At 45.0% G+C, this 23,896-nt stretch overlaps 1 protein-coding gene across 3 annotated transcripts in view; it reads left to right on the top strand.

Moving 5' to 3' along the window:
• The window catches only part of LOC135371080 (chondroadherin-like protein), a 157,765-nt gene that overhangs the window by 38,698 nt on the left and 95,171 nt on the right, over positions 1-23,896 (top strand). The window lies entirely within an intron of this gene.

Here is a 23,896-nt window from a genome sequence, read left to right as displayed (position 1 = left end):
CGGCACGAAATAGGCTCCTCCTCTCGTTTTCAACAAATCTAAGGCGAGAACGTTGTCATTCGGGGTGATGATTGGCTAGGAGCGTGCTATGTGATAAGTTCATTTTTAAGAGTGTGCACTGTTAAAACAGAACTTCACCACATAGCACGCTCCGGGTCAACCGTTCCGAATGATATCATTCATTGCCCTTATTTGCTGAAAACGGGAGGAGGCGCCTATCTGGGACACATTATGCTTGTCCCAGATAGGCATCTCCCCCTGCTTTGAACGAATCATGACACAGAATGATATCATTTGGTATGGTGGTTGGCGAGGAGCGTGCTATTTGGTGAAGTTCATTTTTAAGAGTGTATGTTTCAAAAGATGCTCCTTGTTGCCTCTATGGAATCTTGCTTGTGTTCCATTTCGGTACCTTGTTGTTAAGTCCGAATTATTTTATTGATACACCCGTTACTGCTTTCGTATATGTATTAGTGTTTCCAATGTAATTTACGTCCATCTTTCTCATGTATTGCCATCTTCCACTACGATTTCCATTCCGAATGATGCGACCCGATTCGAACGCCAATGAACCAGATAAGATGCCTATGCCCCTAGCGAAAACTTCTATATGTGATATCAAAAAGGCTGTCTCTATATAAGGCAGTCTGACATTATTTAGTCTTTACAGTAACAGCTCAAAAGTAGCCTATTCTTTACCGATTTCAAATCAATCAATCAACCAATCAATCAATCTACCAATTTACGAAAAAGAAAAAGAGGAGCGTGATATTTTCCCGCTGCTGCGCACAGTTGTCGTTCAAGGATGCATCGAGCGATTGTGTGTTCATGGAGTTTCAGATGAACAGCCAACTTGATGCTCTTTCTTCTTCTGTCATACGCTCGAAGAAATAGTACTCCTTGCATTTCCAGCGACTTGTGAAATGCAATCTTCCGCCTTTTTATTCGCATTCCAAGAAGCGCGACCAAAATGTCCATTATCAAACGTCTCGCGTATCCTCTAGAATACTCGCGGGCACGCTTCAGGATAGCGAATCTAGCGTACCCTACTAACGCTGGTTACAGATGATGAAGACTTAAAAAAAAAAAAAAAGAAGAAAAAAAAAACAGTGATGATTCAGCTGTAAATGTGAGAGATATGCGTTAGCAGTAACCGCCTTTTCCGGTCCATACTTTCGGTTGTCCCCTTCCAGTTTAAACCCGACTTCCAGTTGTCCACAATCCCGTCTATACTTGACTTCCGGTATGCATTTCCGGTCCAACTCGACTTCGGGTTGTCCACCTCCAGTCAATGCTTAATTCCTTGTTTGACACTTTCAATTACTATATGTAAGTTGATTTAATTAACCTTTAATTAGCCTCAACTACTTTCAATTACTCCGCAATTACCCTTTAGTTACTTTCGGTAACTGCAGGTTACATCAGTCAATCATCAATTCCCTTAATTACCTATAATTACGTTTACTTGCCTTAATTATTCTCAATTCCCCTTTAATTGACGTTAATTACCTTTAATTAAATTTAATTGCCTCCGGTATAACCTACGGTTACCTTCGGTATTCTTTAATTTCATTTAATCTTTGTCTTAATTACATATATCTTACATTCATTACCTTTAAACTCAACTTTCTTGTTTCTGAATAGAATACGTATTTATTTCACTTGTCTACGAAATGTTCAAACGTTTTAATTGCATTTAATTACCTCTAATTACCTTGTTTCTGAATACCTTGTTCTTGTTTCTGAACAGAATATTTATTTCACTTGTCTACGAAATTTTTAAATGTTTTAATTGCCTTTAATTACCTCTAAATACCTTCGGCTACTTAAATTTCAAATAATTTGCCTTCATTTACATCTACCCTCATACCCTTCCATGTCCCCATCTACCATACCATCTACCCTTTGCATGTCCACGTATACCGCTGTCTCGGTGAGGTTTCACCATCGCTCTCTCTCCTACGCACATCTTTTTCCATTGTGACACTCCTAATGCTCACGCATTAAAAGATGGGGGCGTGAGTGCAACAAAATTCTGGATTTTCTAACAAGAGGTGTTGTTCTACTAAGCTGTTATATCGTTTCCAAGCATTATGCTGTCCAGAGAGATGGTAAGGTAGTAGTGGGTGAGGCAATTAAACATTGAGGGACGAACACAACACGAGCCCCACAACGTCCAGTTGCATTCTTCAGTTGAACGATTGATTGATTGATTGATTGATTGATTGATTGATTGATTGATTGATTTTATTTAAAGTGCCCACAAACAGCCGTGGCCTTTAGTGTGGTGCACGAAACACAATACATACTTTATATACAACAGGGAACTACAGATGCATAATGCTGGCTAATTAAAGATTCCGAGATAACTAAATTAAGAGAAAGATATACTATCGAAATGTCGCACGATCAGAACCATAGTCATTATACACTTTCAATAACCGAGACAAAGGAGAAGCAACGTTTGAATGACTAATGTAGAACAAATTTCGTGCCCTTGTCCTTGTTGTACACAGAAAATTAACGGATGATAACAACATGGGACAGTCGATTTCACCATTAATTAGTTTTTCCAAAAATCGCAAATCAATACATCGTCTTCGACACGACAATAACGGAAGTCCTATATAATCAAGAATGCGCTCATAGTCATAGTATAACCTCCTACCAATATATCTGTCATAAACAGTAGTGACCAGCTTACGTTGTACACGTTCAATTTGGTCTGACTGCGTTTTAGTCAAACGGTTCCAAACAATACTGCAATGTTCGAGTCTGCTCCTGACATGGCTTATATACAGCACTAACAAGCACCGAGGGTCAGTGAAGCCACGAGTAAATCGCGTTATAACACCCAGAGACCTGACAGCATTGTTCACAATGGTGTTCACATGTGGACCGAAGGAAAGGGCGCTGTCCACTATGACGCCAAGGTCACGAACAGAGGGCACACGCTCGATATCAATGTTTTCGACAACATAAGAAAAATGCGTGGGCTTTCTCTTTTTGCTTATCGTCAACACCTTCGTCTTTGCAGGGTTAAGTAACAAAAAATTATTTTCACACCAGTTATTTACTGAATCAACATCCCGTTGGAGTAGCTCACAGTCGTCCACTGTGGAAATAACCCGATACAGTTTAACATCGTCAGCATACTGTAGCACCTGCGAGTGTTGAACGACCAAGGACAAATCATTCACAAATATTAAGAAGAATAAAGGGCCGAGATTCGAGCCCTGCGGAACCCCAGAAAGTGACTTGTATTCCGATGACAAACAATTGCCTAAGCGATGCTTGTTAAAGAAAAGGCACCAGCAATGGAATTCGAACCCACACTCACTGATTGCTGCTCAGAGATGCTACCAATTGCACTGTGCTGGCTACCCTCTCTTCAACGCACCAACCCAAGCAGCACAACACCAGGGCCCAATAATTGGCAATACCGGCCCAATATTGGCCGAAGATTGGACCAATATTGAGCCGATATTGCCAATGTTGGGCCAATATTGGGCCCTGGTGTTGTGCTGCTTGGGAAACCACGCTACAGGAAACACGGGAGCACGCACTCGCACGCAACACACCTCTTACATTGTTGCCAGACAGTTCCCACATTCACACAGATGAACCACACTGTTGGCGGGCGGCATCTTTCTCGTGTAACATTGTGGTGGACGAGGCGCACGATGCTGGAAGTTTACCTCCCCCAACCTTCTCTGGAATCGAACCCATGACCTTGAGCTCAGCAAGCCAGCATGGTACCACCGACAGAGCTACCGATACTTTTTCTTCGTAAAAAAAAAAAGAAAAACGCTTTATTGAAAAAAGTTACTACTCAAGGCGTAGATGTCGTTTACAATGCAAGATGCGGTATGCGGTGACTAATCAATTTTGATCGGTTTGTAAAAAAGAAAAAAAAAAAGAAAGAAAGAAAGCCTAGCTAGTCCCGAGCCACTCGGGACTAGCTACTCCAGGACTCGTTATTCAGAAAAGAAGAAAAGGAAACTACACAAATCTATGCACTTTGAAACGGAATAGATGGAAACATCACCACGAAACTTGGCACCTAAGGCAACACTGCAGGAGAGTTCACGTGTGAAAATCTCAATGCACAAAAGAACAGAGAGCATCACAGAGTGTCAAAGTATAATTAATTTTAATAACACGATTATAATTGCTCCAACTTCACATGTACGTTCGAAGATTGTTATAACGTTTCCCGCGTCGCCAGCTGGACATATTCTTGAGAAGCTCTCGCGCACATAAGCTTCACCCATTCCGGAATGAATATCAATGAAAAGTTAGAGCCTGTTATATTGTGAAGTGTTTCAGCGGATATAAGCTTCCTTCCGTAACGCGTTCGCACAGCGGCTAAATTGATATTTATCAGTGAACGAACCCTCGTTAACTTCCTGGCGTTGTTTCAACGACTCAGCCAGCTCACCTCATTTTAAGGAAGGAAGCACTGGATAAATAGGAGACCTTTTTCTCGTCGTGGAGTACCCCCTAACTGTGCCATTATTCGCACCTGTTTCGACCCTGTAGTCCATTAAACCCGCTTTATATATATCTTTAATCTCCGGTAGACTAGTCTTGTATCGGCAGCTTCATCCAACAGTGTATATCCTCCAGCAAATGTACTGCCTGCGGTCGTAAACCTTCGGATATAGTTTCATGTAAACACATACGAGGCAGGCAGCTGCGCTCTTTTCTCTCAAGGGGTAAGAGAAAAATGACGTGTATATATATAAAGGATACACACGACGAACTCGCGTGCCTCCTTTACAACCAGGGAAGCCTGTATATAAAGATTGATATACGGGGGGGTTCCCTTCTCCGAGCCTGATCACTTCGTGTGTATATACATGCAGTGCGTGTTCCCGCCGAAAACTGCTCAGAAAAGAAGTGGTTTCCTGCTCGGGTTATTGCGAAGGAACACGGCATGGCAACATTTCTGTTTTTTTTTTTTACGATGTCCGGGGATTTGGCGACAGATGAGCTTCTTTACAGCGCAAGCCCCAGCTACGGGTTTATAAGGCTTTATAAGAGGTTATTGGTTTATAATACGTGGTGAGGTCTGCGACGATGTGTTATTGAATTTGCGCGCCGTGAGTCGCGTATAGTAGTAGGGAATTGTCTTTTCCTTGGGATCAAGGATGCGGCCTTATATAATACTTACTTGTTTTACTTATCAACTTACTTCCCTTGTCGTCTCCGTTTCTGTCTACTTTGCCGCATGAGGTTGGTTTCTTTATGTCCTTATCAGAAAATATTCATGAGAACGTTTTCAGGCACGGGCTCGTAGGTGTTGGCTTCGGGTTCGAGCTCATGAATTTTGCTTCCCCAGTGGCGTCATAAACTGTGGCTTCGTTGTCAGGGGAAAGCGTTGTTATTTCAACCTCATATTTCTATGTCTGCACTCTTAAAACGGAGGAGGTGGTGCTGGTGAAAGGGCACGCCGCTGTCGGCCTCACAGAGGTGTTGCAACGACACGACTGACGCCCTGGAGGAATGTGCGTCCTGGGCCGACTTCTAAGGGAAGTCCGCCCAGGACGCAGATTACCCCAGGAACGGAACGTCATCACATAGCACGCACACAGCCAACCATCATTCCGAATGATATCCTACTATCTCCTGATTTGTTGAAAACGGGAGGCGTACGCCTTTTTTTTGTTGTACCAATTATGTACTGCAGAAGTGGTACAAAAAAGGCGTACACCACCCGTTTTCAAAAAATTAGGGGCGAGAACGATATCATTCGAGATGATGGTTGGCAGGGAGCGTGCTATGCGGTGAAGTTCATTTTTAAGAGTGTATTTGTCATCTGTACTCCAATGTGAGAAAGCGCAGAAGTAAAAAAAAAAAGAAAAACTATGGGGCTTCTGGTACATACCGGCAACTATAAACCATACACTCTAAAAACACAGCTTCACCGCATAGCACGCTGTGCGCCAACCATTGCCACGAATGATAGGGTTATCGCTTTTGATTCGAGGAGAGAGGGGGGCGTACGCCTTTTTGTGGCAATTTGGATATATGGTAATTGCCACAAAAAGGCGTACGCCTCCCCCGTCTCCTCGAATCAAAAGCGATAACCCCATCGTTCGCGACAATGATTGGCGCACTACGTGCTATATGCGGTGAAGTTCTGTTTTCAGAGTGTACGCGTACTTAAGATATACATATAGCGTATAAAACATTATAGCGTACCTATACGTATGGTACCCTGCATTATATGTAAAAACAGAGGGGGGGGGGGGGGGTAATGGCAGGATCGGCTCGCCGTTGTTGGCCACACAGAAGTGTGCGTCGACACGACTATAGCCAAAAAAAGAAGAAAAGACGGATGGAGGATGAGGGGTTGAGATGCCTAGAGGGTGCGTGAGTTCGTCGGGGAGCGTACGCTATGCATTGTGTGTATTATGCAGTTCATAATTGCCACAAAAAGGGCGTACGGCCCCTGTTTTCGTCAAATCAATGGAAAGAACGTTGTCATATGGGATGATGGGCCGTTCCAGGCAGTGAAGTTCATTTTTAAGAGTGTGCATATAATGGCTTGATTCTTGGCACAGATGATACCCTGCTTCAAGAAATGAACCTTCTTCCACTATCTGACGCATATACACTCTTAAAAAATGAACTTCACCGCATAGCACGCTCCTAGCCAACCATCATCTCAAATGATATCCTTATCTGCCCCGATTTATTGAAAACGGGAGGCGTACGCCTTTTCTGTGACAATTATGAGCAGCATAGGTGTCACAAAAAAGGTGTACGCCTCCCGTTTTCAACAAATCAGGGCAGATAACGATATCACTCGTGATGATGGTTGGCTAGGAGCGTGCTGTGCGGTGAAGTTCATTTTTAAAAGTGTAGGAAGGGACGAATGCTTGTTTGAGAAAATGTTTGGAATATCCACTTTCATTATAATTTCCGGAAACTTTTGTTCGCTGAAGTGCATAAAAGGTGCTGATTAAGGTTGACACTCCTTGAATATCTTTTTACGGACGCAGGACTGACCTCTCGTCCTGAACAGTTTTGCTCCTGGATTGGATTGGATTGGAAAAAGAAAGCTCCTTTTAGCCAGTATGTAGTAACCAATTGATGAAGAGCAGCGCATCTCATATTTATGACCGACCTCTCCGCATTTCTTACGTGGAATTTACGTGTTTCCAATCGCATATGTGGTTTACACTTACGAAATTTTTGGCGTTATACGGCATAGATTTTGGCGTTACGGTACACTCTTAATACATAACTTCACCGCACAACACGCTCCTTGCAAACAATCATCACGGATGACATCATGCTCTCCGCTGATTCGTTGAAAACGGAAGGCGCACGGCTTATTGTGACATTTATGCTGTTACCTCAAGTGCCCTACAGAAAGGGGTGTGCCCCTTGCTTTCCACAAATCAAGAACGATAACTGTATATCATTCTGTGCAATTGCGCCTAATTAATTTATTTTAATTGTTGTAGGAACGCTTATTTAATTAATTAGAACGTCAGCAAAGTGAATTCTATACGCAGAAAGCCTCGCGGACCTACCGCGAGAGAGAGAGTCCCCCCTAAATTCATTTCATGTTTCCCCTTCCAGGACGCTCCAATATCACTTCCTGTCACTAATATTCAATCAACGGCAACGGCTCGTCTCGAAGATCTCTAAACATACCGTCTGAAGATTCTTCAAGAACTCAATTCATTGTCGCTTTCTGCTCCGCACCTCTTCCACAGAGAAATGTTTTTTGCACGGATTGAGTTTCTTCGGCTTAAACGAATTACTTCACCCGGAATTCTTGTTTCGCGATAAATCGTTATTTCGTATAGGGCACGATCGCTGCCGCTTTATAAAGAACCCACCTCACGTAGTAAGTTTTTGTTTTCTTTTTTCTTTCTTGTTTAAGGCGGCAGCAGAAATCGCCCTGGCGAGCGCTCGATTTCTGCTCCTGTGCAGAGATCGGTTTCAGGCTTCGATCGGCTTGATGGCCGGCGAGACAAATCATTAGTGTAATCTGGCGAGCTTTGTCTTGTGAGATCGGTCTCCCGCTGCGCGTCACAAATCTTTTTCGGAGAAAGGCATTTGGAACGTTCTCCAGTACACTCTCACGGTATGCCGTACCTCGCGGAGAGGCATTTCTTCCGGGAATGTTCCTGCTTCTCCCCACAATGGACCTGTCGTCTATTACTCATTCTTTGCGACAATACGTTTTAGGCATTTAAGATCTATGTTCCAGAATGCCATTGAAGTGCCTAATCCGACTCACGCCTTTCGGTTTTTCTCGAAGGCGAAAGAGTGGCCCTTCTCTGCACAGGATTTATGTTGCATTGATGTGGATAATGGTACCTTCGTCCATTGAAACCGAAAATGAACGCACGTTAAAGTGCCGCTAGGAAATACAAAAACTACAATTATTTTATTTCGTTTTGTAAATCGTCTTACTCAAAGGCTTGGTACGCAAAATACAAATGCGCGAATATTACGCGCTTGCAAAACCAAAAAAAAAAAAAAGAAGAAGAAATCTGCAAAAGTTCATGTATTTTCTCAAGAACAAGTGACGTCACCGGGAACTCGCAACAGCGCGCGCACCTTCCCGGTCTCCGCTCTCCGACCTACGTTGCAGGGCTGCCTGTGGCGCGAGCAGCTGTGGTGAGGAGGAGACAGAAAACTATCTTCGAAGAGCAACTTTGCAGACCCTGGCAGATTGAGAAAGCCCTATGACATCTTACTTCTCGAAACTAGAGAGTACACTCTTAAAAATGAACTTCACCGCATAGCACGCTCCTAGCCAACCATTATCTCGAATGATATCGTTATCTGCCCTGATTTGCTGAAAACGGGAGGCGTACGCCTTTTTGTGACAATTATGAACAGCATAAGTGTCACAGAAAAGGCGTACGCCTCCCGTTTTCAACAAATCAGGGCAGACAACGATATCATTCGAGGTGATGGTTGGCTAGGAGCGTGCTATGCGGTGAAGTTCATTTTTAAGAGTGTAACTACTTTCGCGTCGCGTCACACACACACACACGCACACACACACAAATATATATAATACTTTGAGAGAATACATCGTGAGACACGAGAATACGTATGATTTAGCCCTTAGTGGCACACAAAAACACAAATAAACAATAAATAATCATAATAAATAAAATAAAAGGGAAAAGCTTTCGGTTGTTCACACGGTGACTACCGAGACGAGCTGGTACAATAAAACAAACAGTAAAAGGAAGAGAAGGAAGTTTGCTTCTATATTTCCTCTTAGATCTTCATTCACTATCACCAGATATTATATCATTTAAATCTCGTTAGCTAATCTAGTATATCGGTGCTGGAGCAGCCAGTCAGACACCTTCCCGACCTACGCTCTCATTTGTTCCCTTCTTATCTTCGACATCAGCGTCGTTCCGAGGGAGAAAGGGGCGAGAGGGGCAGCCGCCCCGGACGCACCTTTCCCAGAGGGGGCGCCAGACGCCAGATCCCAGGAGCTAAGTTGGGCAATAAAGCAACCCCCAAGGAATTTTTAGAGCTCTGAAGATAAGTTTTTGGGCCCTCGATGATAAAAAAAGAAAAGAAAAACTTCACGCTTGTCCTGCCCTAGGCGGATATTGACCTCAGGCCTCCGGCTCTGCTCGTCATCGTTATCATAATCGAACACGGGAGCAAAAAGTAGCTCCGGGGAGCGGAACAAACACACGCCGCAACGGCGTGACGTGAACTGACGTCATGTACTGACGTCACGAAGAAGAGGCTGTGCGCCACAAAAATCGAGAGGTTAAAAAATTATCAAGTAAAGCTCTGCTGACAAGGACTGCTCGTGTGGCGTACGATCACGACCTCACGATCAAATAGTATACGACAGTATACGATAAAAGATGACCATCGTAGAATATTTCATCTTGACGACTGCGTGTTTTGTAACTGGTGCCACAATGGCTACAGCTTTTGTTCACTGCGTCTAATGAGTAATTCCGGGAATGGCGTCAACTCTGCACGGCGCTCACGTTCTTGTTAGCACCAGTCTCTTTCCTGTCGTATCAACGCACAGAGTTTGACCCGGTTGTCAGACGAAGCCTCGTTTCCGAAATGGCCGTCCGAAAACTAGTCTTTCTTTCGCCTAGCTCTCAAAAATGTATAGCGGGATTACCCGTCAGCTCGCGGTGGTTAGCATTTCATACGATCTCTACAGCCAAAGCGCGCTTCAATAAGTTACAGTGGAACCGCCGAATTATTGAAAGGCTCTTTGTAAATTCCGAGCGCGGTTTCCCGATTGATTCGCGTGGCGCAACCGAGATTACGAAACGTTCACTTATAATTATCCCTATACGTGGATACATTAAACTGTCGGCTTGTACAGAGTGTTGCTAATGAAAACTAATGGAAGTTCTCTTTCTGGAAATGACGCGGCGCACATTGTTGCCAAGGGTCGGATACCGCGCCTGTAACGGTGAAACATTCAGGGATTTGCAAAGGATTTTCACTTGACGGGGGTGTTGGAATCGGGGATTTTGCCAGCACCCTACAGACGCACTAACACGTACCCCTTTCCAAATACCTCGCAAAGCCCCCGAAAATACCTCGCAAAAGGACAAAAGAAAAGAGCGAAAAACCAGCACATGCAGGTGTCACCCCCCCCCCCCCTCCCACACACACACACACCACCACCACCACTACACGAGGTGGAATGAAAATCCTGCGCAGATCCCATATTACAATTTCGCAGGGTGCGTATGTGCAGGAATTCGGCGTATAATTTCTATCTCAGGGGGTATACCAATTCCGTAGGGAGGTAGGGGGTAGTGGGGGGGGGGGGGGTTGCATTGGCAAGAGTGCAGAATAATAGCGCCCCTATGGTAATCGTGCGGACTGGATGCTTAGCATACAAGTAGTCAGCCTTCCCATTTTTCATCTTTAAAGTCGCTTCATTCTTTGAACCTTTCTGAAAATCTCTAGCACTGGCTCCATATGAAGAACCCCCCAGTGGGTAAAATTAATCCACAGACTGTCCACTGTGGCGTCTCTCATGATCATAGCTGTCTTGCGACGTAAAGCCTCGACTTATTATTATTAATCCGTGTATCCTGCAGATGACTGCACTTTATGGTGATCCGTTTTCACTTTCGGTGGCGCTTTGACATTGCGATGATTATATAACTTGGGTCGTCTGGCGACGTCACTGCGAAGAAATATTGGGAATCCTTCACAAGTGTTATTCAATTGCGAGAACGTAAACACGGCTTCGGAGCTCCTAATCTATTGCCTGTCTCGCCCTGATAACAGCCTTGAAGGAAAATGAATTACGACCGAAGAAGCAACAGAAAAGAAGATAACTGAGGGGCCGGAATTCACAAGGGTTGCCTGCCTTTCTCGAAAATGGTCCAACTAGCCTGCCATTGGTCGAGATGAAGCCGGAAGTGTTGAACGGCGTCAACAGGAAGGCACTTCCGGTACATGACTTGAAAACCCGAGACGAGGTAGGGACGATAACAGACAAACACAAACACGGTCTCGCCGTGTTTGTGTTTGTCTGTTATCGTCCCTACCTCGTCTCGGGTTTTCAAGTCATGGATCGTCACCACCAGCTCGCTTGCTACCGAACTTTCCTTTCGTTATCAATTCCAGTAGTTTTCCTGCCGGATGTTTGGATGTCTTTCGCAGCCCTAGCCCCAGTGAAGCCAATCAGCGTTGCGATATTGCCTTGCGACCATATTTGCGGCACAGTGATTGTCTTTTGTTCAGCATGTCAGTGGCGTAGCCAGAAAAAAATATTTCGGAAAAGTTCTATAGGAATTTTACATGGGGGTGGGGGGATTTTTCCTTGTTTGCCTCTCCCAAATGCACTACCGAAGGTAAGATTTTGGAGGAGGGGTTTTAACCATCGAAACCCAACCTCTGGCTCCGCCACTGCGGCATGTGGTAACGCTGACACGTATATACATGGCATTCTCGGGTAAACATAAACAAGCCCCCGTTACAACTTCCGGTGCCACGAACACTTCCGGTCCTCCCGCGACTAAGGACGCTCGGAACCAGCCACCACGCAGAATGATATCTTTCACTTTCCTGATTTGTTGAAAATGGGAGGCGTACGCCTCTTTGTGGCAATTTGAATTGCCATAAAAAGGCGTATATGGCCCTCTCTCTCCTAAAATCAGAAGCGATAACTGTATCAATCGGCATAGTGGTTGGCGCGGAGCATGTTTGCTCTCGAAACCGGATGTCGTTTTGGCAACAAACCGGAAACGGTGCAGAAATGCATGTATTGCTACATAATGCCCTACATGCAACACATAAGCGCTACATATCATAGAGATTTGATTTCGGGCGTGGACTTCCCCTATGAGCTACGCGAGATAGCCTCAATACAGAAGCCGCCGGCTTCTGTAGAATAGAAGAGTGTTCAGCCACTCGATCCCAAGCTTTCCCTCCAAGTCCTTTCACCAGATAACTAGTCATAGGTCGCTATAGGTGTTCTATATGCGTCGATAGCTATATCGAAGTCATTCTTTCAGGTGTGCGAAAGTGTCGAGTACGCAATAATATTCTCGTGCCGTCCTCTCTGTGGTTGTATTACCTCGAAAGGTTACATAGTATGTATTGCGGACAGAATCAAGGAGTGTTGTGCGTCTAAGTTCCTTTGGGTGAAAATGCGCCGCATGTCAGAATTCGGAACTTCACGTCAAACTGATTTCTTTTCGACAGGGAGATATATATATATATATATAACACATTGTCATTTGTCCTTTCTCTAGAGTTCCTGTAGTTCTCACTTAAAAGGCTGACAAATTTGACACCGCACATTCCGGCGAGAATTGGATTAAGGAGGTTGTGGTCTGCAATAATATATGAAAAGCAAAGAAAAATGCTTCGGATCACTTTAGTGTGAGTAGATTAATTAAGATTAATTAGCATAATTAATAAGCAAGTGCTACATATACTGGAAAAAATATTCATAAGTAAAACGGAGCGTTACGAACAACAGTTATTCAACAGTTGTGAACAACAAAACAACACCTGTTAAGACTCTTAGATATGGACTGACAGTATGCGAAAAAAAAAAAAAAAAAAGAAAAGAAAAGAAACAGTCGTGATACAAAAGTTAAACAACTTCCTGCCCTGCGGCGTTCCGTATATACAACTAAAAGGGTGTACAAAATGGAGCGCGTAGGGATGACAAGCACATCGATGTACCGCATTACCGAAAGTAAGCTGAATATGAATCCATCCGCAGGTGACGAAATTTGTACTTGTATTTGTACTTGTGTATTTGTATCGTAGAAATAGGGTAGCTTACAATTAACACTATCCTTTTACCAATTACCTTGCCTACCACATTACATTACCTACTCCAATTACCTGACTACCCTTTTAGGTGGGATCAGCGAAGGTGACCACGGGAGCGGATCTACCCTGTCATCTTTTGTGCTTGCTGGTAGAAATTCAGTGTCGTTGTAAGTTGCGGTTCGAATGCCGGTGTACCTCCACTGCGTCCGCGGGTAGTGCGGGTACCCCCACCCGCACGGTATACCCGCAGACGTGTCACCCTTCATCAACCGACGCTTCGGCTTCGAAAGCCACACTAAGTCTAACTAGCAGGGATGTTGCAGGCCCGAGCTCGAGGTACGAGTACAGTTCCTCATAAAACCTCAGATTGGACTAAAATCCCCTCCTAATAGAGTACTAGTACATATACGGGACATGCAGGAAGCCTGCAGGTATGCAGACTTCCGCGAAAGTTTCAAGACGGCAGACGCCGATAAATCTTGGGCCCGCCACTCCCCTTTATTAGAGCCACTAAATATTGACTCTACCCTTTATTGCAGGCCACAGTCAAGCCATTCCTGTGACCTTTCACCGTCATTCCACTTTGCTTTTAAGTGTTTTAAGTGGCACTTGGGGGCGCCGTTCTGCCCCGAGGAATGAACACACCCTTCAGCCTTTATGAGATTCCCCATACATTTTTAAAATTGTATAGCGCCATGAACCGGGTTCAGTTTGCGTAAAATATGTCTTGGCTGATAGCTTTTAGTGATTTCTAGTGCTCCCTAGTGCTTCATGAGGGTATAGATATTCTGTTTGCGCCTGAGAAACTTCTCTGCCTCGGACAAAAAATCGCTTTTCGTGCTAACCTCAAACGAAAAATTCCGATCTCGTTAAGCTCCAGAGAAATATATCTGAAATCGATGCATTCAACAATATTTCGTGTACGTTGAGCAACCTGCCTTCTGCACGACTTTTTGTCAGCTGTGGTTAGCCAATAAGACTCGCTTCTAAGATTTCGGTTTCAAGACCGCATAAAACGGGAGTAAGATAATCTCCCCTGCCGGACTTGCTTTGTTTGTTGGTTCAACAAAAAACTTTCCGTTGCGAAAGCCCCTCCAAAAATGAAGTTATTGCGTCTTGTTCTGCACTCTGCCTCCTCCTTCAGTAACCGATGCGAAGCGAGCACTCTCTTGAGTCTGCTTCCACCAAGAAATGAATACAGCTATTGTCCGAAGAGAACACTATAATCAAGCTCCTCCCTAGAAAACATCTTATCGTGTTTCTTTCGAAACACAGTAGTATATACTCCCTTGGATCGATACAATGCACGCAATGTTATTCTATTCTGTTTACTTTTAGGGAGCTCGAGCATCATGAACGGGTTTAAATCGGTACAAAAAGATAAAGAAAAAAACCATCGCGAACGCCGCGTACAATACCATCTGTAATGGTTTAGAGAGTATCCAAACGAACGACTCGCAGAAAGCACGTCTTCTTTCGCTGCAGTAATCCTCCTGAAATTATGACAATTTCTCCCTATATCTTCTTATGGCATTCCGCTGTCCTGTGGCGTGGTCGGAAAGGAGCCGAGATGAAATATTCCCCGACTCGCAATCGCTCATCATTAATTTTTAAATACTATTTGCTTTTACCTCGCACGATTTATACTCCTTGGAAGATAACTCACTGACAGCCTTCCGGGTGAGCTTCTGATAAAGGAAAATGAATTTCGGAGCGCCTAACCGTAAATCATCTCGGCAATCTGCCCTCGTGGAAGACGCTGTGCTTAGCGCTAAGTGGATCTTTGTTCACGTGCAGAGCCTGCGGAGCACAGTGTAGTAGGTTATAGGTTTACGCCGTTTCTATTTGCCAACAGAACGCTCTATATATAGGCCTGCACACTCCAGAGAGTTTTGTCTTCACAGCATAAACATGCCCCTATAGGTATCCATAATCCCGAATGACATTGTTTCCTCCCATGATTTGTTGAAAGCGGGGGGCGTACGCCTTTTTGTGACTCCTATGTAGTGATTCATCATCACCACCACCACCATAATCATCATCATCATCATCATCATCATCATCATCATCATCATCAAGAGTCTTTCACTGATGTAACTGGTGCAAGCTACGTGGAATGCTGGCCCCACGCTTTCAGACATATGTCGGCACAGTTCCCTTAGAAGTCGGCCCAGGACACACATTCCCCCATGGCGTCAGTCGTGACGTTGCCCACCTCTGTGAGGCCGACAACGGCGAGGCCTTTCACCAACACCACCACCACCACCACCACAATAGTGAAGCCGAAATCTCCATTTTATTTTTCCTTCAAATCAATCAATTAATCAATCATCTTATGTTGTTACGTTAGGTGTCATAAAAAGATTACGCTGGCGCTTTTCACAGATATACCACGGCATCACTGTACAGTCTGCACTCACAGAGGTGGACATGATGGTGGTGAAGTGCTAGCCATAGTCACCCACACTCAGGCGGGCAACGTCACAACTATCGCAGGGGAGGATCATGCGTCCTCGACCGACTTCACAGTGAACTGTGTCGGCAGAACACTCACAGAGGGGAGGGGGGGGGTAATGGCAGGATCGGCACGCCGTTGTTGGCCACACAGAAGTGGGCGTCGTCACGACTATAGCAAACAAAAACAACAACAAAAGACTGATGTGGGATGAAGGGTAGAGATGCGTAGAGGGTGCATGGGTTCGTCGTGGAGTGCAAAGCGTTAGAGGGGTCGTTGAGCAAGGTCCACAGAGAGGGGTGGGGTGGTAATGGAAGGATAGGCTCGCCGTTGTTGGCCACACAGAAGTGGGCGTCGTCACGACTATAGCCCACAGAACTTCACCGCGTAACACGCTCTTAGCCAACCGTCATCTCGAACGAGATGCAGAGAACGAGAACGATGTCCGTTCTCTCCCTTGATTCGTTAAAATGGGAGGTGTACGCCTTTTTTGTGACACCGACGCAGTTATGTTAATTGTCACAAAAAGGCGTACGTCGTGATCTTGAACGATAGCTTTGTACTGCGAAGAGATTCTGCAAAACACGAAAATAACGATTCATCAGGAAAGGAAAGCAGTTCGGTTCGATAACACGCACTGGCTTCTTCGGTAATTACCTTCCGTGTCATCGATCCTTGGGCGTTGGAGGCGTCCAGTGTTTGTCCTCAGGAGAAGACTTATGTTGCGTTGTTGTGTGCTTTACTGTGAGTGCTCCGATACGAAGAGACTACGCGCGACAAGATGTATTAAGAGAAGTACATGTCCGCTGACGGAGAGTATTAAAGGGTCAGTGAATTACAATAACGTAAAGTACAAAAGTTTTTTTTTTTTTTTTGTGAAAGTCAGTGTACTAACCAGTGCTAACCGATGTACTACCAGTGTCAAGCCCCCAGCGATTGCGACATTTTCCACTCACTTGGTCGAAACGTTTGAACTACATGTTGAAGTCCATCATCATCTCTGTTCATCATCTCTTTGTTTTCTCATCATCTGACCATCTGTTTGTACTTTCTGTGTGTAAGCGTACTGGGGTAGCCAGTTCGACTTCGTCGAAACTCACATCCCCATTTTTTTGCTTTATCACATCACATGACATCACCTATAAATAAGAATAAAAACTAGGGTTGCTATGTTAAGATGATGGCGTACGTGCACTCAACTGGGGAAGGCAAAGAGCAGGGGTCCATTGTGTGCGTCGGTATACCTGAGTAGACTAGCATACTTCACATTCATTTTTTTTTGTTCTTGATTTTATCGCTTATTCTTTACCTGCTCGAAGTGGTCGTGCTTCGGACAATAAGTGCTGGTCATCCTAACCCTTGGGGGTTTGTAGTGACCCGACTAGAAGAATGGAACCGAATAACTTTGTACACGTTTGCAGACTGTTATCATCATTGTCGTTTCTGCATCGTTTGCGGACTGTGAACGTGGACCCTTTGCCTTCGAGATCCGCCTGTTATCGTTAACATGAGTAGGGCTTTCACGCCTGGGCTTCAGAATTACTTGATTATTCCATTTTTTTCTGTATTTGTACATGTTCAGTTGTTCTAGATAGAGTCACTAAATAAGTGACTCTAGTTCTAGAGACCGACTGGGAAACGCGTTTGCTACACCTGCCGTCCTGCATTGACAGTACAGGTACACCCATTCAACTCACAGCAGAATCTTTCCATAGACCTTGTGATTCTCTCGACCCTCATGTCGGGAACGAAAGTGAACCACGATGTACCAGGATTGAGAATCTCTCTTTTGCCTGATTTGCTGACGACCGCGGGGGCGTACGCCATTTTTGTGATGACCTACGCATGTGTGCACTAAAAAAAAAAAAAAAAACAGGACTTTACCACGTAACGTGCTGATGAGAGGGCCCTGTGCCCGCCCTGTGATTCTGATTGGGTGTTTTGTTGTTCAGTAAACGTTTGAGCGTCATCGATTCCGGTTATCTCCTTCCATTCCATATCAACCGAGGCCGATGATGCTGATAAGAATGATCTTATTATCACTAACGACTCGTGGAAAATGCGGGGCATACGCCTTTCTGTTGCACCCAACGTAACTGCATAAGTGTCACAAAACGACGTACACTCTTAAAAATGAACTTCACCACATAGCACGCTCCTAGCCAACCATCATCCCGACTGACATCGTTCTTTTCCCCTGATTTACTGAAAACGTGGGGCGCACGCCATTTTTGTGGATTTATGCAGTTCATAATTTCCACAAGAAATGGAGTACGCCCCATCCCGATTTCAACAAATCAAGGGAGAGGACGTTGTCATTCGGGATGACGGTTGGCTACACTTTAAAAACAGAGCTTCACCGCATAGCACGCTCCTAACCAACCATCATCCCGAATGGCAACGTTCGCTCCCTTGATTTTATGAAAACGGGGGGAGGGGGGGGGCGTACGCCATTTTTGGTAATTATGAACTGCATAATGCCACAGAAATGGCGTACGCCCTCCGTTTTCAGCAAATCTGGGGAAAGAACGATCTTAGTCGGGATAATGGTTGGCTAGGAGCGTGCTATATGGTGAAGTTCATTTTTAAGAGGGAGGTTCCCGGGTTCGAATCCCGGTGCCGGCTGTGCTGTCTAGGATTTTTCCTGGGTTGGTCCTCAGACGCTTTCAGACATATGTCGGCACAGTTTCCATAGAAGTCGGCCCAGGACACACATTCCCCAGGGCGTCAGTCGTGACGTTGCCCACACACTCTTAAAAATGAACTTCACCGCATAGCACGCTCCTAGCCCACCATCATCTCGAATGATATGGTAAACCTCTCCCACACACCATGATATCGTTATCTTCCCTGATTCGCTGAAAACGGAAGGCGTACGCCTTTTTGTGACAATTATGAACAGCATCACAAAAAAGGCGTACGCCTCCCGTTTTCAACAAATCAGGGCAGATAACGATATCATGCGTGATTATGGTTGGCTAGGAGCGTGCTATGAGGTGAAGTTCATTTTTAAGAGTGTGCGCCATCCGTTGTCAACAACTTCGTGGGTTAGCTCCTGATTTATTGAAAACGGGAAGCGTATGCCTTTTAGTGACTCTTATGCAAATCGTCCCAAAAAAGGCGTACGCCCCGCGCTTTCTACAAATCGGGAGTGATAGTTGTATCAGTCTGTGCAGTCGTTGGTTGATGTACCTTTTTTTTTTTTTAGAGTGTATGATCATAAACGAGTGCCACAGTGGTCGATCTGTGGATTAACTAATTGGTCAATAAACTTGTACCCTGCCACCAAGTTGCTGGCGTCCTCGACCTGGCTCGAATCCGCTACCTTGGCATCGGGTTCGATCTCAATCATGCATTACATCCCGTTTTCAAGAATTATAACGCAGAACGATACATTCTGAATGCTAGTAGACCTGGGGAGTGTTCCTTCCTTAGTTGTGTTTATGAAATGGACGTTGTCACGTGCGTCTGTTAGCTTCTCGATCCCGAAATCTTTAGACGCGTCCAAGAAAGAATAACCTAACATATTCCATTTCACGAAGGCTCATTCCGCGCAACTCGCTACCGGTCCACAAGCGTTGGCGTCTTTCTAGCACGCAGAAAACTCATTATGAACACGAATGCGACTCGTATACTCTGCACCACGCGGACATCTTATCTCGTCGGCTGCTCCTGTTGCCTCGATTGTTGTTGAAGTACAACGCGGCGACCGCGTCGTGTCGCTGGAAGCGCTGTTCCTCCATTGTGTGTTGGCGTGGCTTTGTGTTGCCAAGAGGAGGCAACACCTGCCTGCAACGTGTGCACGCTTCGCTGTCCAAGCCTTTCTATTTTCAGTGGAGAGTGTTGGATCGATGCATGGCTTTCGCTTCCTTTCTTCTTCGGCCCCCGAAGAGGGGAAGGTGTCTCTCAGTGTGACAATGAACTGTGCCGACTTTAAGTTGGCTACTTTCACGCTTCGGTCCCCCTTTCTCGAGGGACAACTCGCACTCCTACGGATTGGCGCAGTCTAATCAATTTACCTCTTCACTTTAGCCACTTTCGACCACCGACGACGCAAAAGCGGTGGCTAAAGGCCTATGCCTCCAAAGGCATTAGCCTATGGGCTAATGTTTATTGCGAAGATAACATACTTGTGGACAGTTCTTTAGTCTTTCTACCAAACGCGTTGTAAACGGGGTAGTTTTGTACCGTGCATTCACACGAGTGAAGTCCCAACGGAACATTCTAGTGTGCTCTGAGAACAAGACGCCAACCACGATAGTGCACAGAAAGGGATGGTGGTGGTGGTGATGGTGAAAGGGCTCGCCATCTCATCACAGAACTTCACCGCATAGCACTCTCTTTGCCAATCACCATCCCGAATGACATCGTTCTGACTCCTGATTGGTTAAAAACGAGAGGCGTACGCCAACACTTATGTAGTCAAAAAAAAAAAAAAAAAAAAAAATGAAAAGAAGGCGTGCGCCCCGCGCTTTCAGCAAATCGGGAGTGATAAAGGTACCATTCTCTCCAATGGTTGGCCTTTACCATGCTATGTGGTGAGGTTCTGTTTTTAGAGCGTGATAGTGTTATCGCTTCTGATTCCAAGAGAGGTAAAGAGTGTGTGTTTACGCGTTCATGTATCAATTATTCATATCGAAATTGACACAAAAAGGCGTACGCCCCCCCCCCTCTCTCTCACTCTCATTCTTGGACTCAGAAGCGATAACGCTACCATTCGTGGTAACAGTTGTCGCGCAGCGTGCTATGCGGTCAAGTTCTGCTCAGAATACCCCGTCGCCACCGTCACCGTCAAATCACCGTCGCCACTTCTGTTCTTACACCCTTAAAGGAGATGGTGGCGGTGTTGGTAGTTATGTAACTGCTTGCCGTAGTCGGCCACGCTCAGGCGGGTAACGTCACCACTATCGCGACGAGGGATCGTGCGTCCCGGGCCAACTTCGCGGGGAAGTGTGCCGACATTTGTCTTAAAGCGTGTTGGGGGCAAACACAGGAAAAACATCCAGACGGCACAGCGGGCGAATGGATTCGAACCCGGGTCACCTCCCAGTCCCAGCGTGGCTCCTAAGACGGAACTTCACCACATAGCACGGTGAAAGTCAACAACGGCACAGAATGATACCATTAGCACTCCTAATCTGTGAAGGGCGCGGTGCATACGCCTTTTTGTGACAATTAGCGGAACAACATAAGTGTAATAAAAAAGCGTGCGCCTTTCGTTTTTAACCAATCAGGGCGCTGAACGATGTCATTCAGGATGGTTGTTGGCAAATAGCGTACTATGCAGTGAAGTTCTGTTTTCAGTGGTTTGCGTGCAGGCCATGTCACTTCGAGACTGGGAAGTATTCGGGTTCGAACCCCGGTGCCGGCTGTGCTTTATTGGGTTTTTCAAATAGCGCTTGGTGGTGGGCTAGTTGGTATGAGTTCATGCTTAGAGGTCTACACTCTTAATAATGAACTTCACCGCATGGCACGGTCGTAGCGAACCATCATCTCGAATGATATCGTTATCTGCCCTGATTTTTGAAAACGGGGGCGTACGCCTTCTTTGTGACACTTATGCTGTTCATAATTGTCACAAAAAAAGGCGTACGCCTCCCGTTTTCAACAAATCAGAGCAGATAACGATATCATTCAAGATAATGGTTGGCTAGGAGCGTGCTATGCGGTGAAGTTCATTTTTAAGAGTGTAGGAGCGTGCTATGCGGTGGAGTTCATTTCTACGTCATTGATTACGCAACGCCACCTCACAAGGCATGCTGGTGGACACTATCAGCTTTATCAGCCTATCAGCCGACGCGTTTTTCCCGCTTCTTGCCAACCAGAACAAAATATAACCTCGAACCGGTTTTCACGGGACGCCACATGTTTGTAAACAGAACAATCTTCCGATCCTGATCCTCGGGCTTCTTCTCTCCCTTTTTCTTCCCTCTCCACAACTGATGTTACACATCTTGGCAAAAGCTTGACAAGGATTTGGCATGTGATTGTTACTTCGTATAGGGATAATCTCATTCATCCCACCTTTAGCCCAAACTGGACGCCTTTCACCTGACTTTTTTGTGGCTCTCCTTTATTTATTATTATATATATTTTTCTTTTTCGTCTAACTTCAGGTTTGCGTCATGTTTGTAAATGTTCAAATTATTTTGTCAATTTACTCCACTCCCTTATGCAAAGCCCGCAAGGGCATTTAAGGTGAAATAAATGAAATGTTGCGATGATGTTACCGCATGACAATACGTGTCAGGCTTTCGTAACAATAAGAGGCAACGGCATAAGTCGTCTAATAATTGTACCCACACGGAACGGAAGGAACAAAAAGATATAGGTTTAAAAAAAATAATAAAGTAAAACTAGTTTCTGTGTCATTGTAACTTCTTGATTCTTCGCTCCTTCTTCTTCTATATCTACAACCCTTACGGACGAACCTACGCAGCTGTCGACGTTACTGGGGCTCACAAAGCTATCGATTTAATAGACATGCACTCTTAAAAATGAACTTCACCGCATAGCACGCAACTAGCCAACCATAATCTCGAACGATATCGTTACCTGCCCTGATTTGTTGAAAACGGAAGGCGTACGCCTTTTTTGTGACAATTATGAACAGCATAAGTGTCACAAAAAAGGCGTACGCCTCCCATTTTCAACAAATCCGAGCATTTAATATCATCAAGCATATCATTCGAAATGATGGTTGGCTAGGAACGTCCTATGCGGCGAAGTTCGTTTTTAAGAGTGTACGTACGATCTGAATTAACATTCAAATGTATGCGGAAAGAAAAATCAGAAACAAATATGTAGATAACTGCCAGGAATATCGGAAATACGAAACGCAGGACTAGAATAAAGTGGTTAGAAAACAGACGAAGCATAGAGAGAGAGAGAGAGATTGAAGAAGAAAAAAAAATGAGACTATACAGAGTTAATGTCATGCACACAAACAACGTTCGCTAAAGAGACTCCTAAGCGGGACAGATTCGCGCGCGCGCGCGTGCGTTCGTGTCAGCCACAACAGTTAATCGCTAAAAGTGTGGAGCCGATCGAATTTGGAAGGCGACACCGGAAGCTGCAAATGAAAGGAAATGAAGCCGGAAATGGTCGTGGTCTGCCCATCGTTTATCGCAGTCGAGAGAGATTTTTGCTGCCAGGCTAACGCAACGCGCTCTAAAGTGATATGGTACATGCGGCTTTGCCTGCGCGCTTTAAAGCACAGCGTGCGTAAGTTCTGCTCGAACGAAGGGCAGCGCCTTCGCCAAGCATAAGCATTACACGCGTAAGTGCTCGTTAGCATGGTTCTTTCAATACGGTGCCGTCCGATATTAGCTTGATAATGGCATTAGATCTCAGTCACAATGACAAGGACGAATAAATGAATATACAAGAGGAGACCGTGTAGAAAAACGTATAAAATGAAAATGTGAGAGCACATTAAGGAAATAAACGATGCTCAGTGCTGCTTATTACAACAAGAAAATAATAATTCGTATATATACTGTTTGTGACATATTTGACTGAAATCTACAACCCGAGGTTTATCCGGTCTGAAATCTGCAGGTGTTGCAAGATTGTTTCTTCCGGCTAATAGGCTCGTACGGCATACCGCCCACATTCCAACACAATAGTGGTACATCTTGAGGACTGGCCGAGCCAATACGGACTTCTGTACCATTTGAGCGGAGGCTTCTGACAATTGTGTCTCAAGCAGGTACATAGCCATGCACCTTGCCCAAAGACGTGTTACGTGTCGATACGTTCTTGTACATTTCACACATGATCACATGAAGGACAAAACATCAATTTGATTATCACTATGATCACATGAAGGACTGTAGATAGTGCATATCCCTATATGTAAATACATGATTCTCGGGTAAGCATAAACAAGCCCCCGCGGCAACTTCCGGTGCCACGAAGACGAAGAAGAGGCGTACGCCCTTTTGTGGCAATTTGAATTGCCACAAAAAGTCGTACACGACCCTCTCTCTCCCCAAATCAAAAGCAGTAGCTGTATCAATCGGCACAGTGGTTGGCGCAGAGCGTGTTTGCTGCGAAACCGGATGTCGTCTTGGCACCAAACCGGAAACGGTGGAAACGGCATCTACCTGCACTGTTAAAACAGAACTTCACCACATAGCACGCTCCTAGCCAACT

Source organism: Ornithodoros turicata, chromosome 10 (assembly GCF_037126465.1).
Source record: "Ornithodoros turicata isolate Travis chromosome 10, ASM3712646v1, whole genome shotgun sequence".
In the NCBI taxonomy this organism is placed as follows: Eukaryota; Metazoa; Arthropoda; class Arachnida; order Ixodida; family Argasidae; genus Ornithodoros; species Ornithodoros turicata.
The sequence above is the reverse complement of the archived record's forward strand: the minus strand, read 5'-3'. Positions and strand labels throughout refer to the sequence as shown.